Here is a 19,556-nt window from a genome sequence, read left to right on the forward strand (position 1 = left end):
CCACGTTTCTTTCCCCACATTTCTTTCATCTGCTATTTAAACAGTCATACTTGGAACAAATAAGGGATTGATATAAGCTATGCCCATAGAGCTGTAGGTATCACTGATTTTACAGGCTTGTAATCATATATGGTAAAAATCTGGCAAAGAATTTTCCTCTCTCTTTGAACTATGGCCTGGTGAAAATGAGTGATCTGAAAATTAATTAGTAAATAATGGAGATTTTTCTTTTTTAAGCATTCTTACCCGAAAGTGGGTTTTTTTTTTCATATTAAGCATTGAGTGCTTTTCTGATGTTACTGCAGAATGGAGTGTGATATGTGAAAAGGGTGAAGACCTTATCTTTCAACCTTTCTAACATATATTGCATGGTTTTTTTGCAGCGCTTTATGAGACTGCAGTCATCTTAGTCATCTTTGGCAATTCCATTGGTGTCCTGTAAAAATCTATAAATGGTTTAGAAAGAAAAATGTTGAAGAGAGAGTGTTTCTAGGGAGTTGAAACAATATGTTCATCAATGGAGAAACAGCAAGAGAGTATGCTGGGCCTAAAAACATGAAAACTGGAAACTTGGCAAGTGGTATAAGGCCTCCGTATGAAGTTTTAAGTAATGGCATTTGGCACTATGTGTTTCAGAACTTCAGAGGAAACACTTACAGAAAGAGAAAATTACCACTTTTTCACAAGGATGGGAATTTGGACTTTGAATTAACAGTGCACTAAAGGAGGATAATAGGTGTGAATTGAAACTAATTGGTGTTTCAGATCATTGAGCTGCCTGAAAATAACATGTGTGGTAAGAACTGTAGAAGTTAAGTCGCTCTTAAATGCCTAATTAAGCACAGTTCTGTCCTGCACAGAAGAGAGAAAACGTTATGCCACTTACTGCTTTGTTCTCAACTGACTGATCCAAATGGACAGTCAGTCAAAAGATTTAGCTGTTGTGTGATAAAGTTCTCTTGATTAGGTTGATCCACTGGTCCAAGGCGGTGTGATGCCCTGAGGCATACAGCTGTAGGCATAAAGATGGGCATAGGTATAATCCAAGTTGTCTAGGAGACATTGTATAAATCAGAATGAGCAGGTGGCTGGCACAACTGATGAGTATTTTCAAGTGTGTGATTAATGTGAGTTCAGAAGTCCTGTAGCTCAGTGCCTAAATCAGCTCACACCCTGTGGCCTGATTTAAACACTTGCGTGTGAGTTAGAATACGACAAAGATATTAAAAATGAGTTTTTTCACTGGAGAAATATTCATTAAAAAGCATGAAAAAGCCTCACTGGACAAGTATCTTAAAAAGCATGGAAGAACTTCCTTTACATTCCTTTGAAAAAAGGCTGACAGATGATTAAACTTATGTAAAATAAATCAGACAATTTGACATGTAAGATCCGTTGCTTTCCAACAAACTATTGAGTTCGCTGGCTGCAATCCAACAGAGAAAACAAAATGTGCAGAATAAACACTGTCTATGGCAGGTGGAGGTAATGCTTTATTATACATAAATGCTGTTTTATGTTGTGTAACCTGGGGACAATTTAGCAGACAATTTTGTACTTAGAAAAATCATGGTTTATGCAGAAAAGGAGAACCACGGATAATGAATTGTCTACATCTGAAAATACCACACTAGATCTGAAACACATGTCCTACCGCATTGTCTTATGATTTCAAAAGCAGAGGAAGGAAGAGAGATTATTAAATTTAATTTCACTCCCTCATATCACTTTAAAACAGATGTTTAAAACCAAAAACTTATCCCTTCTTCTAGTGTTTATTCTTACATATTTTAGTACCAATGTTTTGTAATTCAAGAACAAACAGTGGCCTTTATTCATCATGCAGCTAAGAAAGAACTATAGTAATTTTGTTCATGCAAGCCTCAGGTTAAAGTAAAATAAAGTAAGATAATAAAATAAAATGTAAACAAAATGCAGACAAAACACAAATATGCTGTGAGAGGCATGGGTTGTGTGTACATGTATGTGTGTGTGCAGGTGTGGCTGCCTGGCTCCAGGGGAAGCAGATCCCTGAGGTTTACCTTCCCCAATAATTTTCTACCTTCAATTCTACACAGAGTCAAGTGCCAGTGTTTCCTAGGAGATATGAGTTAACTGAAGTGTGAATTATACTTTTAAGAATCCAGGAGTCATCTGCTCTATTTGTAAACCTGATCAAAGAACACAGTTGTTTCTTGCACGGTTTTGGAGTGTAAGCTAGAGGAAAACTTATTAAAGACTTCTGAGGTTTTGTGCAAATGAGTCAGTTGTCTTCATATTCCTATAAAACTGGAAAGGCAAAATTATGTCAATACTGAGATAGGAGTATGAATTCCAACAGCCTTAAATGGAGTACTGGAGCCTCCACCAACTCATCACCAATAATAGATTACCACAGTTCTGTGTTTTCAACTTTGAAATAAAAAAAAGCTGAAAACAACTGGTTTTCAATGCAACATGTTTTGCTGATTTAATCCAATTTCATAATTATCAGCAATACCAATTTTTCTTCCAAGTGATTTGTAAATGCTGACTAATTTGTTCTCACAATTGTCACAACAATCTGGATTTTACTCGCTCAGATGAAGAAAGTGTCACTGAAGACAAGGAAACAAAATCAGTCAAATATTAATTGAAGGGTTCATTTCCTCTGTGAAGTCAGTCTCAAAATGGCATTAGATTACATCTGGAAAGCCCTTATTTCTAACATAGCTCTAGTTACTAGGCACTTGTTCACTTGCTCATTTTCCATGAAGCTGGTTTCTCTGGAATCCTACTGCCAGAGAAGAAGAAATTAAAAGAAAAAAAGAAGCTTTCCATTGTTAATATAACTGGTTTGGTAAGCTTACTTCAGCTTCATTCCCACTCTTTTCAGTTAATGTTTTGCTTTGCATGTATTGAGGCAGAAATGTTTATAGAAATTATCTTTTCTTAAAATATACGGGTATCCTCTCAAGTATGACATGTGTAAGTATTATCCAGAACTTTTCATTCAGGCAAGTGTAAAATAACTGGGTTTTTTTGTTCTCTGTGGCATCAAAGAAAAGAAAGACTAAGGAAGTGAGAGAGAGACAACGGAGTCGTGCTCATCCCAATCTCTTACTGCTCAACAGTCTCAGGAAGCTTGTGCAAGGTTACTTCTCCTTCACAGCCAGGGAGGCCTGTGCTCTACATCTCAGAGGCAGAGGCTTCCCCTTTGCTTTGTCCTGCAGTGGCACAACTCTACAAATCCCTGAAAGGAGGTTGTGGTGAGGTGGGTGCTGATCTTTTCTACCATGCCTACAGTGAGAGGGCTAGAGGAAATGACCTTAAACTGAGACAGGGAGGATTCAGATTAGATATTGGAAGAATATTTTTCACTGTTAGGGTGGTGAGACATTGGAATAGATTGCCCAGGCAGGTGGTGCAGTCACCATCCCTGGAGGTGTTTAAGCGGTGCCTGGGTCTGGTGCTGGGTGATGGTTTAGTGATTTAGGGTCTGCACTGGTATTGCTGGGTTGATGGTTGGACTTGATGATCTTAAAGGTCTCTTCCAGCCTTGCTGATTATATGATTGTGTGATTACATGATTGTATAATTTATGACTGCACTGTCACATGCTCCAGTTAGGTCTGGCTGTCACAGCTGAGCCTGCTGATGGAGTGGGACTACTCATGGACAAGACATTCTTTGTAAGCATGGCTGGCAACAGTAGACAGGAAGGGTGGTACCAGTTCCCACAGGTCTTACCCCCTGGTACCAGATCAGCCTGCTTCCCTTTGATTAATAAAGACTCATGGAAATATGATGCAATCTATGATGAAGATATTGAAAGTCTCAGAGAGCTTGGACTGCTGTTCTGAACCCCCTGAGGCAGGTACTTTTTCGTCTGCCCTGTGTGTGGTGTGAATTGATTCTGTGAGTAGAATTCCATATGAAAATAAGTACTTAAAAGCTTTTTTCCTTGGCTGATGCTTTCCAAAATGTGAACTATCTTCGGTGTGTGTATCCATGTGAATGCAATGGGATGTTTAGCAATGCAATTTTCATATGCGTTAGTGCTCATTTAATAATCACAAAAGCTTTACTTTTTAAACATTTGCCACTAGCTTGAATTCAGATATTTAATGTTAGTAAGGTTTTAATCTGAAAAAATTGCTAAAGCTGTTCTACTTTAATTTTCCTCCAACCTTGTGTTCACCTTGCACCTATCACACAGGGAAGCCTGAAACATTATTAGTAGCTATGATTTGTGAAAAGCTTATCTCTAAAGAACATTGCATGAACTCCAAAAATGTGACTTCCTATTTTCCACAGGACAAAGAGTTATATCCATTCACTGGGGCAACAGATGGAGATGGCTATTAAATAGCAATGTTTCAAGGTTTTATAAACCGTGTGTAAAAGATTCAAAGCAGCTAAAATTTTTAATAGGACTTGTTCAGGACTTTTAAAATGGAAGGTGCAATTTAATCAATGGCATGCTAATACAAATTAGCAGTTTTTAACCGTCCTTCCTGAAAAATGAGATATTCTTTAAAAATTCACTGAATTCTCCAGCACCTGCCACCTCTGAGACATTGTAGGTTATTGTCAAAAGATGACCAGAATACAGAGCTACTAAATATTTCATCTTAATGATAATGTATGCTGCAGAAGGTTTGAACTTTAGATTGAGATTTGAATTGACTTTTGATAAAAGACATACTGGATTCTCTCCCTTTTTTCTTTTTTTTTGCACATTAACTTTCTGTGAGGAGTAGGGGTCAAAGCTAGCATTTAAACTCAGACTCTCAGACTTTTCTCTACTTATTGCTAGTAAAATGGGGATATCAGGGGATTTCTTTGTTTTTATTGTAATTTTTAAAAGTTGTCTGGATCAAGTTAAACTAATTAGATCTGTTTTTAAAGAGGTGGATGGGATAAATGTCAAAAGTGTTGCAAGTCAGTTTTTTAGGTGAAGTGTGCCCTACTGAAGTCAAGGTAATTTTACTATCCCTAACACTTTGAAAATTTTGTGCTGTACTCAGCCATGCACCCAGCTGTGTCCTTCCCAACTTTGTGCATTTATTAGTCATAGAATCAGCATTAAAGGCCAGTGACATAAGAGCCAAATGTCTAGCATAGTCAAAGGGTCTGTAGTTCAGTACAGTTCAAAAAATGTTTCCTAATTCTCATGACTGACTACAATACAAAACCAGGTATTTTCCTGCATGTCTAGAGTTGTTTTTTCTTTCCTTTATTTTTCAAGGAGTTTCAGAAGAAAAAAATTGTTCAAGCTTAACAAGGGCAAGTCTCACCAAGTTCCCTTTCAAGAGCATTTTACAGTCAGAATGCCATTGTCCAAAGTTGCTGCTGCATATGAAACAGTAATTAATTTTGTGCATTAGGAGAAAAAAAAAAAAGGTAATCTTTAGGGCTGTAGACATGTTTCCTGATATATTTATTTTTCCCCCTTTATTTTGCACTTTCTATTGTTGAATTTAAGTCTTACAAATATAAGAGGTGCTATGCATACTTTTTTTTTCAGTGTGTATAACTTTTTCAGAATGTCCTGTTTAATCTTACAACATAGCAATAATAACTTTACACTCACATAGTTCGTTTTTGGAAGGATTCCCAGGAAAATAACTATGATTTCTATTTGCTCTTAAACTTTGTTTTAAGGAATAAGACCCTGCATTTGCCCCAAATAAGATGGTTAATTATGAATGTTCTAAAACATAACTATTTTCAGGAATTTACCTAGTGACTGATTTATAGCTTAGCAGAATGGAAAAAATATACTTGTGTGTTGTATTACTGCAAGGTCTAAATGTTGTTAATTACTTTTTAACTCTTTGAGCTGGCTGGTATAGATCTTCTCATAAGCCTGGCTCTGTTTGAAACAAAGAAATTAGTTCAGATTTTAAAGAAATGGCAATCCAACCATTTATACTCTCAATCTCATACCTTCATCTTTTCAGAAAGCAGAATATGCTTTACTGCCTCTTCCATTAGTTACCCACACTGTTTTGCACCAGAGAAATGGCATGAGATGGTTGTCACATTTTGTTCTTTAACTATAGAAATATGGATCATTATGCAGTCACTCACACTCAAGAATCCATGAGAGGAAAATTCAACATCTCAGAAGTTTGGGCCTTGTAATACAGATAAAATTTGGGCTTTAATCCCACCTTCAGTAAAGCAGATGTCTAATTTTTTTTGCTGTCTGGAGTGGTACAGGATGGTGCAGAAAGAGGAAGTTTGCAACTGAAGGATGATTCGAAGGTCCTTGAGAGGTAAACAGGAAGTCCCAATCATAGAAAGAGAGGAGAAATGGGAAAAAAGAACCCAAACAAACTCAGAAAGCACAAAATGCTATTTGCTTTGCAATACTTAACTGAATGAAACTTGGAAGCTACAAATTTGCTTGATCAAGTTAGAAAAAAAATGGAGAGGATGCCACAGCACATAAGCTTCAGTAGATCAGTTGATGTGCAGCTGTGGCAATTAAGCTCTTTAAGGGGCATGTGTTAAAGTTGTAAAAGTTTGAAGCCAGAAATGTTTATTTTGCACACTCATTCATTGTGCTGGGCAATGAACATATGTAGCGCTATGCAAACCTGTGCGTTTTCTCTCTTTATCCCAAACACTGACCTGAGTGCTGTGGGTGTTGAATTCCTTAACTGCTCAGGGTCTGTGGGAACAGGGAGTGAGGGTCCTGCCTGTTCTCTGAGTACTCAAAATGGAGTATTTCTTGGTGTTACTAGCACAGAGACAGAGACTACTGAGCTCCTTTCATGCATCATAGTCTATTAGTTGGGTATATGCATATTATATTCAAATTGTCTTAATAAGTTTAATCAATTCTGAAATTAATGTAAATCATTAAAGAATGCATTTAAAGCATTATTTTATAGGTTTTTTCATTCGAGTGTAAGCAGAAGAAAGGAGATGGAGGAGGAAGGTATCATCAAGGTTAAAGTCAAAGCTTCATTAAATGAACAAATCCTGATCTTCCAGATATTACTCAGATGTTTCATTATAACCATTGACAGAAGTCTCATTGCTTTTCTTGGGGTCATTTGTGAGTTTGAAAGTACAGCAATGAAGCATAAAGTATCAGGATGAAAAATGTAAGAGGAAAAAATAGCAGCCCGTTCTTTCAGCCTTCTGGCAAATACATATTTTCTGTTGGATATATTGAGCACAGCACAAAAGTGTCTCATGAGAACTTTGTGCAAGGAAATGCACTGTGTCAGTCACTTAAAGTAAAAAAGAAACATGTCATCACTCCAAGTGGTATTGATTAAAACAATAAGGATTTCCTGGTGCCTACAGTTGAAACAACTGTGTGAAAAGTAGTGAAGAGGTATTACCATATTGTTGCAGCTTTCTCAGGAAAATTCCAAATAAACTGAAGGATTCCTGTCAATATTTGTATAAGGAAACATGCTGCTCCCTGATTTGGAAGCATTTCACACACATACATGCGCACACACACCCCACTGCATGCAAAATTCTAGAGAAACTTTATTACAAGCACAAAAAAAAAAAAAAAAAAAAAGAGTATACACTCAGAGCTTGGTGCACTCTTTCTCATGCTAATATTTACAACATCGATCTCTTATTGTCAGTATTTGATCTACATTTCTCCCAGCTCTGGTCAATGGAAGGCACAGCTGCTGAATCCCCATATTGTGCAGGCAGCATGCCTTTGTATTTTGCAGCTGGGCAGTTCTCATGTCCACAATAGCCAATCTGAGCACACTAAATTAGGAAAGATTATTGTTTCATTTATTGACTACACAAGTTTAAAACAGCAAGTATGTAGTTTGTTTCATGTTTTATTTGTTAAGGTCATTCTCACCAAAAGCTGGGCACATGGACACAACTATAGGGCAGCTGTACTTCCAGCCACCTCAGTAGGAAGAAAATTCCAAACATTATTGAAATTAAATTGGATGGTTAGTTTCTTTCATGTGGCACAACCTCCCACCTGCTTTCTCCCAGCTATCCATTTGTGAAAACTTGCTGCAGCTTTTTTTCATCCTTTTGCATCAAGTTCCTTCCCCACAAAGTGTTTATCCTACAGTACAGTTCATTTTAATCAAAGCTGGTTTTACAGTGGAAGGAAAGACAAGTGAGTTCAATTTTTGAGCTCAGTTCTCCAAATGTTTCTTTCACTGAATGGTCTTTAGAAAAAGGAAGGCAGCAATTTTAGCTGGAAGTAAATATCGCTTCTGTGTAACAAAAAAAGGGAGGGGAGAAGTGAGAGAAAAATCTATTTAACACTTTAGGATATAATGGTATTCAAATAATATATTTTTCTGCCATTTATTCATTTGTGAAGAAACTCAGTGAATAGTAATAGCTGCTGTCAAAGATATTTATATTTAAGAGGGTCTTTATGTAAAATAATTTTTTTTTTTTTTTTTATCAGGAGTGATTTTTCTCCAGGAGAAGTCTGCCATCTCCTAGCAACCGATATGGCTATCTTTTTTTAACAGACGCTGCAATAACAATGGGTGCCTAACCTTTATATGGAAGTATTTGCACATGTACAATCAGGCCGCTTACGAATTCAAACCGAGTTGTTAAAGTGCTCCAAGGGAGACTCTGGTTACCACTTTATCTTCTATGCATCTCATCCATCCAGGACTTCATAATGGCAGCCATTTTAGCTGTAGTTGAGTACCTCCCAGAGAGCTCCAGAGCTAAATCTGGAAATGACTCACACCTTCACTTCCCTCTCTCTTCTCTCACAAGAAAGGAAGGGGCTCATTTTGCTATTTGGGTATTATTTCCTCCTATGTCTTTCTGATTGTATCACTCAATTTTCAAAGCCATAGCATCACTTAAACTTGCTGGGTAAAGAATTCTTTTAATTTAGAGCTATAAACGATAGAGCACAAAGACCTATATGTGCAAATGGGTAATTAATTTTGCAGGTACATGATTGTAAATTAAGTACTTCTGACTAAGGGTAGGCCCTTCCACTTTCTCCACTTGTCTGGTTTTGGAGAGTGCAGATTTAGATTTAGTCAAGGAGAAAATCTGGCTAACTATAGCATGCCCGGGCTCATTTCAGTGATTCACACCTGCATGCCTGCCTAAAGACTGTTCTGGATCATGAACACCACATAAAGCTTGGGTAACACATAAAGTGTGCGTGTGGTACCCAGGTAATGTGAGATCCAGCTTCCAGGAATTCAGAACTCTCCAGCTATTGCTCAAAGGCCATTCTGTAAAATGTTTCAGTAAGACGTCTTCCAAATTTCCTTTTCTTTGCAGAAATAGAAACAACCATTAGCTGAGAAAGAGGAGAGAGGAGAGTGAATGAAGCTTTGGGACATGTACCTGATACATGGCCTCTGCTCCTGCTTGTAGGGCTGCTAATATCTTTTCAGTATCTCCAAACATCCTTGAACAAAAGGTGGCAATATTGGTGGCAGGAAGCATGCTGCTGGTGATAGGAGCAAATGAAACATGAAGCCATGTCTTTCCCATCAACAGCATGCCTAAACCAATAATTTCTTATATGTAAACCAGAATGAGTAAACCAGATCCAAATCAGATACAAAATGAGGGACAATTGCAAGTAAATTAAATAAAACTTTCCCTTAAAAGCTCTTCTGTAAATTAAATAAAACTAAACATTGAACTTCAGTGTCCCTGTGCCAAACCTGTAGTTCAGTTTCATACTTAGTAAATTTACAGGAAGCTGACAAATCCCCAGGTGTGATGACAAAAAGACTCTTTATTAAGCTTCAGCATCTTTCTCTGATCAGAGTTCATCCTTCTCCATTCTTCTACCAATTCCATTCAAAGTGATGCTTAGGATTTTTCAAAGCAGCCTTCTGGATCCTTCCTTTAAGTCAGAATATAGTTTCTCATTTTTACTATCTGTGTGCAGGCATGTCCAAGCTGATTTAGTGTGTTCTCTGCTTTTGCCACACATTTAATGTTTTCCATTACTGATGCTCTTTCCACTGATAAGAAAAACTATTGTGCTTGTTTATCTACAACTTTGGGATTGCAATTTAGATTTTTGCCTATAACTATATGTGTGCATATATATCTTTCATCATATACAGATAACTTTCAGCAGAGAAGCTGGGTGCTACCTCTGTGGAGTGACTTGGGGATGTATCAACACGCATGGAGTTTGGACCCAGCAGTTCTTACTTTCAAAGTGCATTTTAACTTTAGATATTTTTGCATAAATACTTGATGGAAAATATGTGTCACAGAAAAGAAGAAGACAAAGAAAACTGAAAAATCCTGATGTCGGGGAGCTAAATAGTAGCCAACATTCTTTGAGAGTCTGATGTTTGTCATTTGAGTGCTTAACTACAAATCTTTAAATTAGTCCTACTAAGAGAATTCATTAATAGTAGATGAACTTCATTCACTGCATGAGTTATAGAATAATAAAACTTGTGAATAATTTGCAGTGGATAATTTACTTCTAAAGTGCATTTGACATATTTGGTCTCTTTTTCTGTTTGTGGAATACCAACCAGTGTTGGCTGGCCTCTCTGTCTGGTAAGGACATGAGATGTGAAAGGACGTCCTGGGAGGGGAGCACCTACAACCTCCTGGGCAACAGCTCTCTGCTGTTGCTGGCAGCTATAATTTCTTTTCCAGTTTGATCTTAGAAGTAGCTAAGCTGCTATTTTACTTCTCTAGCAATTAGAAACGTTCTTCTAATTTTCCAGTCTAATCTTAACCAAGAATACTTTTTTTTTAATCATCCTTGGATGAATGCTGGTTTCTCAGCTTCACGAGCTCTTTGACTTCTCTAGTGTATACTTGTTTCTCAGCATCTGTTTTTAAGATTAATCAAGATTTATCTAAATCGTCTTTCTATTCCTTGAACCATCCTAGGAACTTTCCCCCCCACACTATTTATTCAGATTTCTTGCTTTTATTATTGTTCAACTTGATTCAGCTGTTTTTTCCTCTTTTTTTCTAACTTCAGAAACCAATCATGAACAGTTGGTAAGTGCTTAATACTCAGCAGTCACTGTTGATGTGTATCAAGCATTGTTTTTATTAATAACCTTTTTCTAAGCCTTTCTTTTTATTGTAGCTTATCTAAAAACTATTGATTTTACAGTATTCAATGGTCTGAACCCAACTCATAATGAAAGGATAGAAAATGTCCGATTATTTTCTCTTTTGAAGAGAAACAATACTTGCTGAATTATCAGATGAGTAAAATCAGATAATTTTAGAACCATTTACAGATTTTATTTTCTGGGTCGTACCTGTCTTGTCTAGGCTTTTTTACACAGAAATAATTCTGATTTACTATGAATTTATGATGGATGATGATTCAAAATATATACAGTCTACCTTCTGTGTCTAGCCTGTCATATGTCTATTAAACCTTTGTTTCAATCCTTCCGCATATTTATGTTACCTGCTATAAAATTACTAGGCAGCAATGACTGGACGAATTATTCCTGACTGATTACAATAGTATTTTGGTTTTGTTTATAAAATTAACTTCTTTGCCCTGTTACTTTCCTCTGTAGCTGCTCTGTAATTAGCAGTTTCATTTTCAGGCATCCCAAGTGTCTCTACTTGATTTCAAGTTGAGTGAGTGCAGCACCTTGTAATAAATGGGGAGAGCTGCAAAGAGGAAATGTGATTTCTAGTGCCGAGTTTGCTGTTGGTAGATAGCAGAGCAAGGCATGGTTTGCATTTGGCGTATAAGGCTGCAGGACAGGAGAAGATTGCAGTGCTGCTCTGCAAATATATGAAGCAAAGACCTAATGATGACAGAAAACGAGGGAAAAAGCTGTTATGTGTGGTTCTCTTGCAGTGCAACATTTCTTGGATCTCTGACTTGTTACTGATGCTGCCCCAGCTCCTTCTCTAGCTGTTTACCGTAGTTGCTTGCTGAACAAAGTTAGATGCAAAAATAAAAGGTGAGAAAAGTTCTTTTTTTTTTTATTTTTATTTTTCCTGCATGATCCAACAAACAAGTTATCAATGACCAAGAAATGGGAAGATGCAATTTAAAGAAAATTATTTGGCCAGTAAATGGCGAAGATCAGACGCTGGAGGAGAGAAAACGGTGTCCTTTCCCTGCAGAAAGCGGTGGGAAAGCGAATCCTCCTTGCCCGGCTGGGCTGGAGCATCCCTCTGCCGCTGGCCGGTGTACTGAGAGCTCCCCCTCCTGTTTCCTTCTGCGTCGAAGGGCTGGCTCCTCTCGCACCTCCAACCCGCACATTTCTGCCGTCTTCCATTTTTATTTTATTTTTTTTTTCTGCAGTATGACATGGCAGAGCAGAGGTGGCAGAGTGGCAGAGGACATTTTTCAGTGCCGGTTAAGTTTCTGCACGCTTCAGTTGTAGCCTCACCTAAGGGGATAGGGAAGAGAAGATGTTGTCCAAAACTTCCAGATACTATTTATTCCACATACGACCAGTTTTTCCGTACTTGATTTTGGGTTCATGGCATTAACTTTCTTTTTCCTGTTTTCTAACTCTAAGATGGGAATCATAAATCTTCCTCCAATAGGGAATTTGACCAAAATAGAGGAGTCAATTTTATTAAAATTTCTGATTAATTTTCAGATGCAAGAAAACCCCCAAACAAAACCAAACCAAAAAACTCACAAACAAACAAACAACCCCAACCCCCCTATTTCTTACAAAATTAGATTTAAGAAACTTCCCCAAGTCATATTCAAGAAGGAGAGCCATAGAATCCCATGAAAAAGTAATCAGAGAGTATCGAGGAGGAGTAAGTTGTGACTATGAGACAAAGGACACCAAAAGGGATAGAATCCATGCTGTTAGAAATTTAAAGTTGTTACCGTACCCACAATATAGAAACGGAATGATATCTTCTGAGATGAAGGTACTGATATAGAATGACACATATTTTGTGGAAAACTGTTCAATTCTGAAAACAAAAGAAACAAATTAATTATATCCACAAGTCTGAAAACAAATGAAACAAATGAAACAGCTGCCTAAGACGGTCTTTGCTCACTTTATTTAAAGAATAAGCAATAATATTTTTCTTGAGCCTTTATGTTGATACTGTATAGGCTCTTAATTCAGTGAAAAAAAATAGATTTTGGTGTGCATCTTCTATAATGACTTGATTTCGCTGGATACTTCACAGAAAATCAGCTTCAATGTACCTCAAATGTTGCTAAAGGAGAAGAATTCGTAGCAATCATATCAGTAATTTTTTTCATTTCCTTCAAGCAAAATAAGCAAGTGAACAGGAGATTCCACAATTAACCTGCTGATAAAGTGAGGGGATGAAAGATGCTCATTTTGTTGAACATTGTTCACTTTTGTGTAGGAAGTGAGGATTACGCTGTTTGAATGCCAATAGAAGAGAAATCTAGGTTAAATATCTGCAGACATACGTAACACTTGTGTTACTTGTGGCAAGAGAACATAAGAATTTACAAAAATTCAAAGTGCTTAATCCAGTGGAGTAGAATATTGCATCTCAGTGACAGAAAGAAACATCAGCAATTTTAGAAAAATGACGGCTACAGGACTTCTAGAGTGCATAAGTACATAGTGCTTGTGACAGTTTTATTTATACAGATAGGATAAAGCTCTGGATGGTTAATACAACATTTAGACATTGTCCTTTAAAGCTAAAAGTTGGGTTGTTATAAAAAAAATTCTCTGCCATTTGATATGACATTTTATAATTTTTGCTTCCTTCTCTTTTATACTTTACTTTCTTGTGTCCCTTTACCTTTTACTCTTATCCACAAAGATCCCCATTCTGCTTTTCACTACTTTCCTTCTCCTCAACATCCTCCCTCCAGGTTAGTTTTCCAAATCAAATCTCACAGTAAACACATTTATTGAAAGAAAATGGAATTGAGGCAGGAGGAAGGAGGCTACAATCACAAAATCTGCCTTGCTGCTTAAGATACTGAAGAAAGTGCATAAGAATGAATTTCCAAGATATAAAACTAGGGTTAGTGAAGTGTTATGGATTGTCTGTTGTTATTCAAGCATCCTTGCAACCCTTTTTACCCTAATTAAGTTCTTCTAGAAAATGACTGAATTAGTTCCTCATTCTAAGTGAGAAGACAACCCTTTTTTTTCACTATTTTTTTTCTCTCAGTGAACTTCTGTGTGAGACAACGAAATCCTGAAAAAGATAATTATTACTTATGTCTTAGGATTTTAAAGATTTAAAAAAACTTGTGTGAACAAGAGTATATCCCATTTCTGGGATGGCCTTCCTTAGCCTTTCTTGCTTGTATGGATTGAAGCAGAGCAAAGAAATGGTCAAAAGGGTTTGTTTTTTTGTTGTTGTTGGTTTTTTTTGGTTGTTTTGTTTTTTTTAGGATTTTTTGTTTGTTTTATTGTTTTTGGTTTTGTTTTTTTCAAATTTCCAAACTGACACTGCTTCCTGTTCACCTCTGCTGTACCATCTTTCATAGCCTGGCAAGATATCGAGCAGCCTAGGCAAAGTTGAGGAAAGAGGTGGATTGCAAGACAAAGGTTTAGTGACATGAGAACTCAGCAGATCATAGTCTGAGAGCTGGGACTGGGTGCCTGCAAACCAGCACTGATGGCTGGAAGGAAGCAGGGCCTCAGGAAGGATACAATGAGGCTGGGGCTTGCAAAGCACACTGTGTCTACAGCTGCAGTTAAGATATTTCATTGCTTTAAGGTTGTGTTTTGGTTTTGTCTGCAGAATAAAAAATTATTCATTCTGTTTTTGCTTTAGGACTGATACTTCAGGCTTGAGAGTCCATGTGAATTTCTGGCTCCTTCAATGCTGTGAACTAAATAAAATCTAAAGATATCAGTGGATCCCAGGTCTGGGGGACCTTAAAATGTCAGACTCTTAAGAGTGAAGAGTTTGCTTTAAAACCACTCTATTTAAGGATAATTTCACTAGTGAATTACACAGAAAAAAGATGTTCATATCTTCTGAATTCCCTGGCTTTTGAGTACGTTTCCCAGAGGAAGTGCTAGTAGATTAAATGCTACTCTCTTTCTCTTACACAGTTCACCTTTTCCCTACAACTCCAGCTTACCCACAGGCGCTGCTGGCTCACACAAAAAAAGGAGTGTTTCTGGAAGCCTCTGCTGCAAGATTGCATAATCACTCATGCAATTTAGTCAGTGGGGACAGGAGAATGACCCTTCTTCACTGCATTGTGCGTAGCATATGAGGAATTATGGCTATGTAATAGCAGCAGCAGCAGCCAATGAAACATCTACATTTGGATGGCCATTCAAATAGGAAAAAAGGAAGATTTTTTTCCTATTGCTTCATTCATGTAAGCAATCATGTATTTTATCTACTGATTGCTATGTACAGGCTACAGATAATTTGGGACAGAAAACTGTGAGAAGAAAGTAAGAGACCGTGAAAATGGAGAAATATGCTGGAAGGTAGCTTTGGAAGGATGAGAAACTGAAAAGGGAAAGAGTGAGATCATCACCCTTGAGATTAAGAGCTGTTCAAGACCTCTTCTTATCTGTCAGGACTAGGATAGGAAAGGGAATGCTCCTACATGTTGTCTACTTCTTTTAGATACTTCATAATAATCTGTAATATTGGATACAGACTAGGAAATAAACTTCTGTGGTTTTAAAAGCCAGAACACAGGTGATGTGCCAATGACAGCTCTTTTTAACTTTGTGGGGTTTTTTTATTTGAGGCAGATGACTAGAAAACTTGACCTTGGGTGTGTTGATCCTGACTCTGGTTTCTGACTCCATGTTTACTGACATGAGTTCCACTAGGATGGACCAGCCCCATCTGTATTTCACAGGTTTTGTGCCAGCAGAACATAGTGATTTAATATTTTCCTTTAGCAAAGGTGCCATTCACTTCCTAAACCCTTTAAATTTGACACGCAGATTTACATATATTTTTCCAATAAATATTTTATATTTTCATTTTTATTCTTGAATTTAGTCACTCTAAAAGTGCTTTTAGTTACTTTAGAAGCATCTCAAATCACTTTCAGCAATTCAGATTAGCAGAGTAATCACTGTGTATTACTTGAACTGAAATTCTTTATATTGAGAGTAAGGATTGACTGTATTTAGGCAGTTCAGTTAATATGTGACTACTGTTTGTGTTTTTTGACTGTAATTATTTTTCTTGTTATATGCATCTGTAAATTTGAGTAGACACATATGCTTTTGTAAAAATAAAAATAACCCCTTAAAACCTCTAAATTAAGCATGTTAAATGGAAAATATTAATCACTTGTTATATTCCATTTTATTTTCCCAATACAATTTCCAGTGAAATTAAAAAAAAAAAAAAAAAAAGAAAAAGGAACAGCTTTATTAATAAATTCCATGGTATTTCTGTATTATGGGAACAATATATTCTTAAGCACTCCGTGCATCTGAAATTTGTCTCGATGTGGCCCATTTATTTTAATTTGGATCTGTCAGCAGAAAAAAAGAAGTAATTAAACTTGTGACTAGCATGGAGAAACATTTTACATCCTAACACTGTAGCTTGATACGCAGTAGTTTCTTTATATTTCTTCCAGTTGTCAGATCAAAGTCTCTCAAGTACTGTAACACAGCCATGCTTTGATTAATTACTTTACACAATGAATTTGCAAATTATATTTCTGAAGTGATTTATGTACTTCTAAACTTCAATCACACACATTCTCCCTCCCCCCAACCCCATTTTGTTGTGGATTGTGGGCTTTTTTTTTTTTTTATTCCAATCTTTTTCCACTAATTTTGTCAGTCCACACCTTGGAAAAATATTTCTGAAAAATAACTGTTGTTATTTTATGCTTAACAAATTGGTGTAAACAAAGGTTTCCAGTAAAGAATTAAACCTTACATGAATAGTGCAATTTAACAGAACTATATGAATCACTTAAATTGCAGTCACACACCAGCAAAACTAGTCATGTCTTCAGCCTCAATGCTTTGTTCAGATACATTAAATCCCTTCCTAAAAGTTCCCAGATGTGAGTTTTGTCTAGGCTGCTGTTTTGTTCAGGATAGGTCTACTGAAATAGCTGAGCTAAGGCAACCTTTAAAATATATGTTCAAACCAAACACTTGGTTACTGTAGTTAGACATTGGTAAATAGTATTTGGGGCAGTAATAACTTGCCTGTAACAGTGATGTGCTTGTCTGGGCAAAGTTTAATATTTACATTTGTGGTTTCTTTGTACAATCTCACATGGAATACTGCTGTTCATGTTCAGCCCATTCACACTACATAGTGATATCTCATCTGTTTAGTGGTATTGTGCTTATAGGTATCCATGCCTTCCCTATGACTTGCTGGGACAAGCTTCTGAAGGAATGGTATGAGGTTATTTCTCTCCTTGCCACTGTCTGATATCCTGAGTTTTGAATGTTTGAACAGGGCACCCATTCACATCATTTAGGAGTCATATTAATCTAGATGCTGCTCTGCTTTTCATTCAGGTATGAACCAAACAAAGGCCATGTGAGTGGAAGTAAAGGAACAGAGGTAGAGTCCTGATTGCAGATGTGTGATTGGGACATTGTCCCAAATACTCTTGTTAATTTTCACAGCTTCAATATAATTAATTTCTCCACTCATGTAAGGAAATGAACACAGTGAAATGAGCTGAAGTCTTACAGATTGGAAGTATTTATTGACTCCCTGTCTTTCTTTTGAAGTATGCTAATAACTCTCCATCAGACAAAAACGTGCTATAGGTTGGGGGATAGTTCACTATAAATTTGTTTATTTGATGTTCCTGGCAAGATTTTCACTCTGAAACACCCACGTCATACCCCAGGATCTGCAACAACTTCCTTAGGAAGTGACATATAACTACTGTGCTGGTGTACAGAAGTGTCGATCTCACAATTGTTTGAACTCCTTGAACTGGAATAAAACCCAACACACCGAAAATACTGTGTTCTAGGGCCACCAGCATGAGGCAAAGGGGAGACACACAGGAAATGCTATGCAGTGTGAGTGAGGCCGTTTTCCTCTAGATGGGAACAGCCAAGTAATATATGTGAAAGGAGCTGCAGCACCTGCTCAGAGGTGAACAATCATTCTCTGGGACAGATGCATTTATCCATATAGATATAACGCAGGCAGAGCAAGTTTTCTGCCCTGAGTAGTGTCTCCAATGACAGCTAGTAGGGGAGGCATAATGCAATAGGTGTGCATTTAATCAAATTTAGAGTGGTACTTCTCCTTGTATGCCTTCCCTGTCCTACCGTACTTGTGCTTTCCACATTCAATTTTAAATAGAACCATTACTTCTAGGTCTGATCTTGGACATTGGCACAGACAGGTCTATTTCTCCTTGTCAGATAACATTTTTCAGAAACGTTTTTCTGGTCTTTCTGAAACCGTGATAGTCCAAAATTTTGTAAGAGTTTTAAAGACTGAAACCTTTTAATGACCCCTGTGCAATATAGTTTCCTATTATTTTGGCATTTTTGCTACTGAAATGCTAATTTTACCTAAAAAATGAACTTGGACAATTCATAAGGAGGGTACATACATAGGAATGCCCTTCACAGATTGCTTAATTTGGTCACTTAAGAATAAGGAGAGGAAATGTAGTTTCTTTAGTTTAAATATTGCCATTTCCCCATTTAATGCTCTGTTCATAGCACTTGTCAAAATACATTTTAACAGTAATATGGGCTTAGCCTGTGTGCAGCTGCACAGTATCACTACAAGATAGGGCATAGCATTGACTCAATTTTTTTAAAAGCAAATTCAGCTGACTCAGGCAGAATGCACATGGTCATAAAAAGTAGCATCCATGTGCAGTTGTTCCCCATGACTCTCCTGAAGGATGCAAAAAAAAAAACCCCAAAACTAAACAGGCTACAAGCTTGTTTATATTGTTAAGTCCTAAATCAAGAAATAAGCATGTCAACAAGCTAAGTGCCAGCTTTACATGAAGTATAGAAGAAGTATATAGAAATATAGGAAGAATCTTTAAAAACTAGATATGTTGATTTTTATGTAAGGGCTATTATGAAAATTCTTTCCTTATGAAAAGAAAATTAATGTTTCCATTTCTGTGTTGAGACTTGAGAAACCAGTAGACCTGGCATATTGATAAGGCATTTTAGAGTACTTGTCATCAGGATATCAGTGCCCCTTGTGTACTGAAGCAGGAAATCCAAGTGTGACATTCTTCAGCACATAGCAGGTATGTCAAAAAACTGCTATCAATGCAGAACTAAAAAAAAAAACAAAACAAAAAACCACCCCCCCCAAAAAAACCCAACCCAAACCAAAACAAACAAACAAATAAAGACAAAAAAACCCATACCAAACCAAACAAAAAATCATTCCTGGAAAGTGCTTCTGTTTCTTAAAGTCATCTTGTCTTTGTTTTTCACATGCTTATACATATCTGTGATGGTCCTTGTAAATAATCTGTTGGAAAACCTGAAATTTACTTCCTTTTAAATAAAAAGAAAAAAGTTCAAAAGTAATTTTTTTTTGCATCTGTTATTACCTCTGTGTGAGTAAATTCTTCTCTTGCTTGTTAAATATTGTCAAATCTCGCCAGATGTATTTTGTTCTCTCATCCCAGTCCATCCCATCCCACTAGTCATCCTGAATAGTCTGGTAGA

At 36.9% G+C, this 19,556-nt stretch overlaps 1 long non-coding RNA gene across 1 annotated transcript in view; it reads left to right on the forward strand.

Annotated features, from left to right (window-relative positions):
- Positions 1–3,046: 3,046 nt before the first annotated feature.
- LOC148224876 (uncharacterized) overlaps positions 3,047–19,556 on the forward strand; it is a 98,316-nt gene continuing 81,806 nt past the window's right edge. Inside the window, exon 1 of the long non-coding RNA XR_015801986.1 lies at positions 3,047–3,253. This is a non-coding gene — a long non-coding RNA (uncharacterized LOC148224876). The remainder of the gene's footprint in view (positions 3,254–19,556) is intronic.

This window comes from Sturnus vulgaris, chromosome 2 (assembly GCF_052056855.1).
Source record: "Sturnus vulgaris isolate bStuVul1 chromosome 2, bStuVul1.hap1, whole genome shotgun sequence".
NCBI classification, from domain to species: Eukaryota; Metazoa; Chordata; class Aves; order Passeriformes; family Sturnidae; genus Sturnus; species Sturnus vulgaris.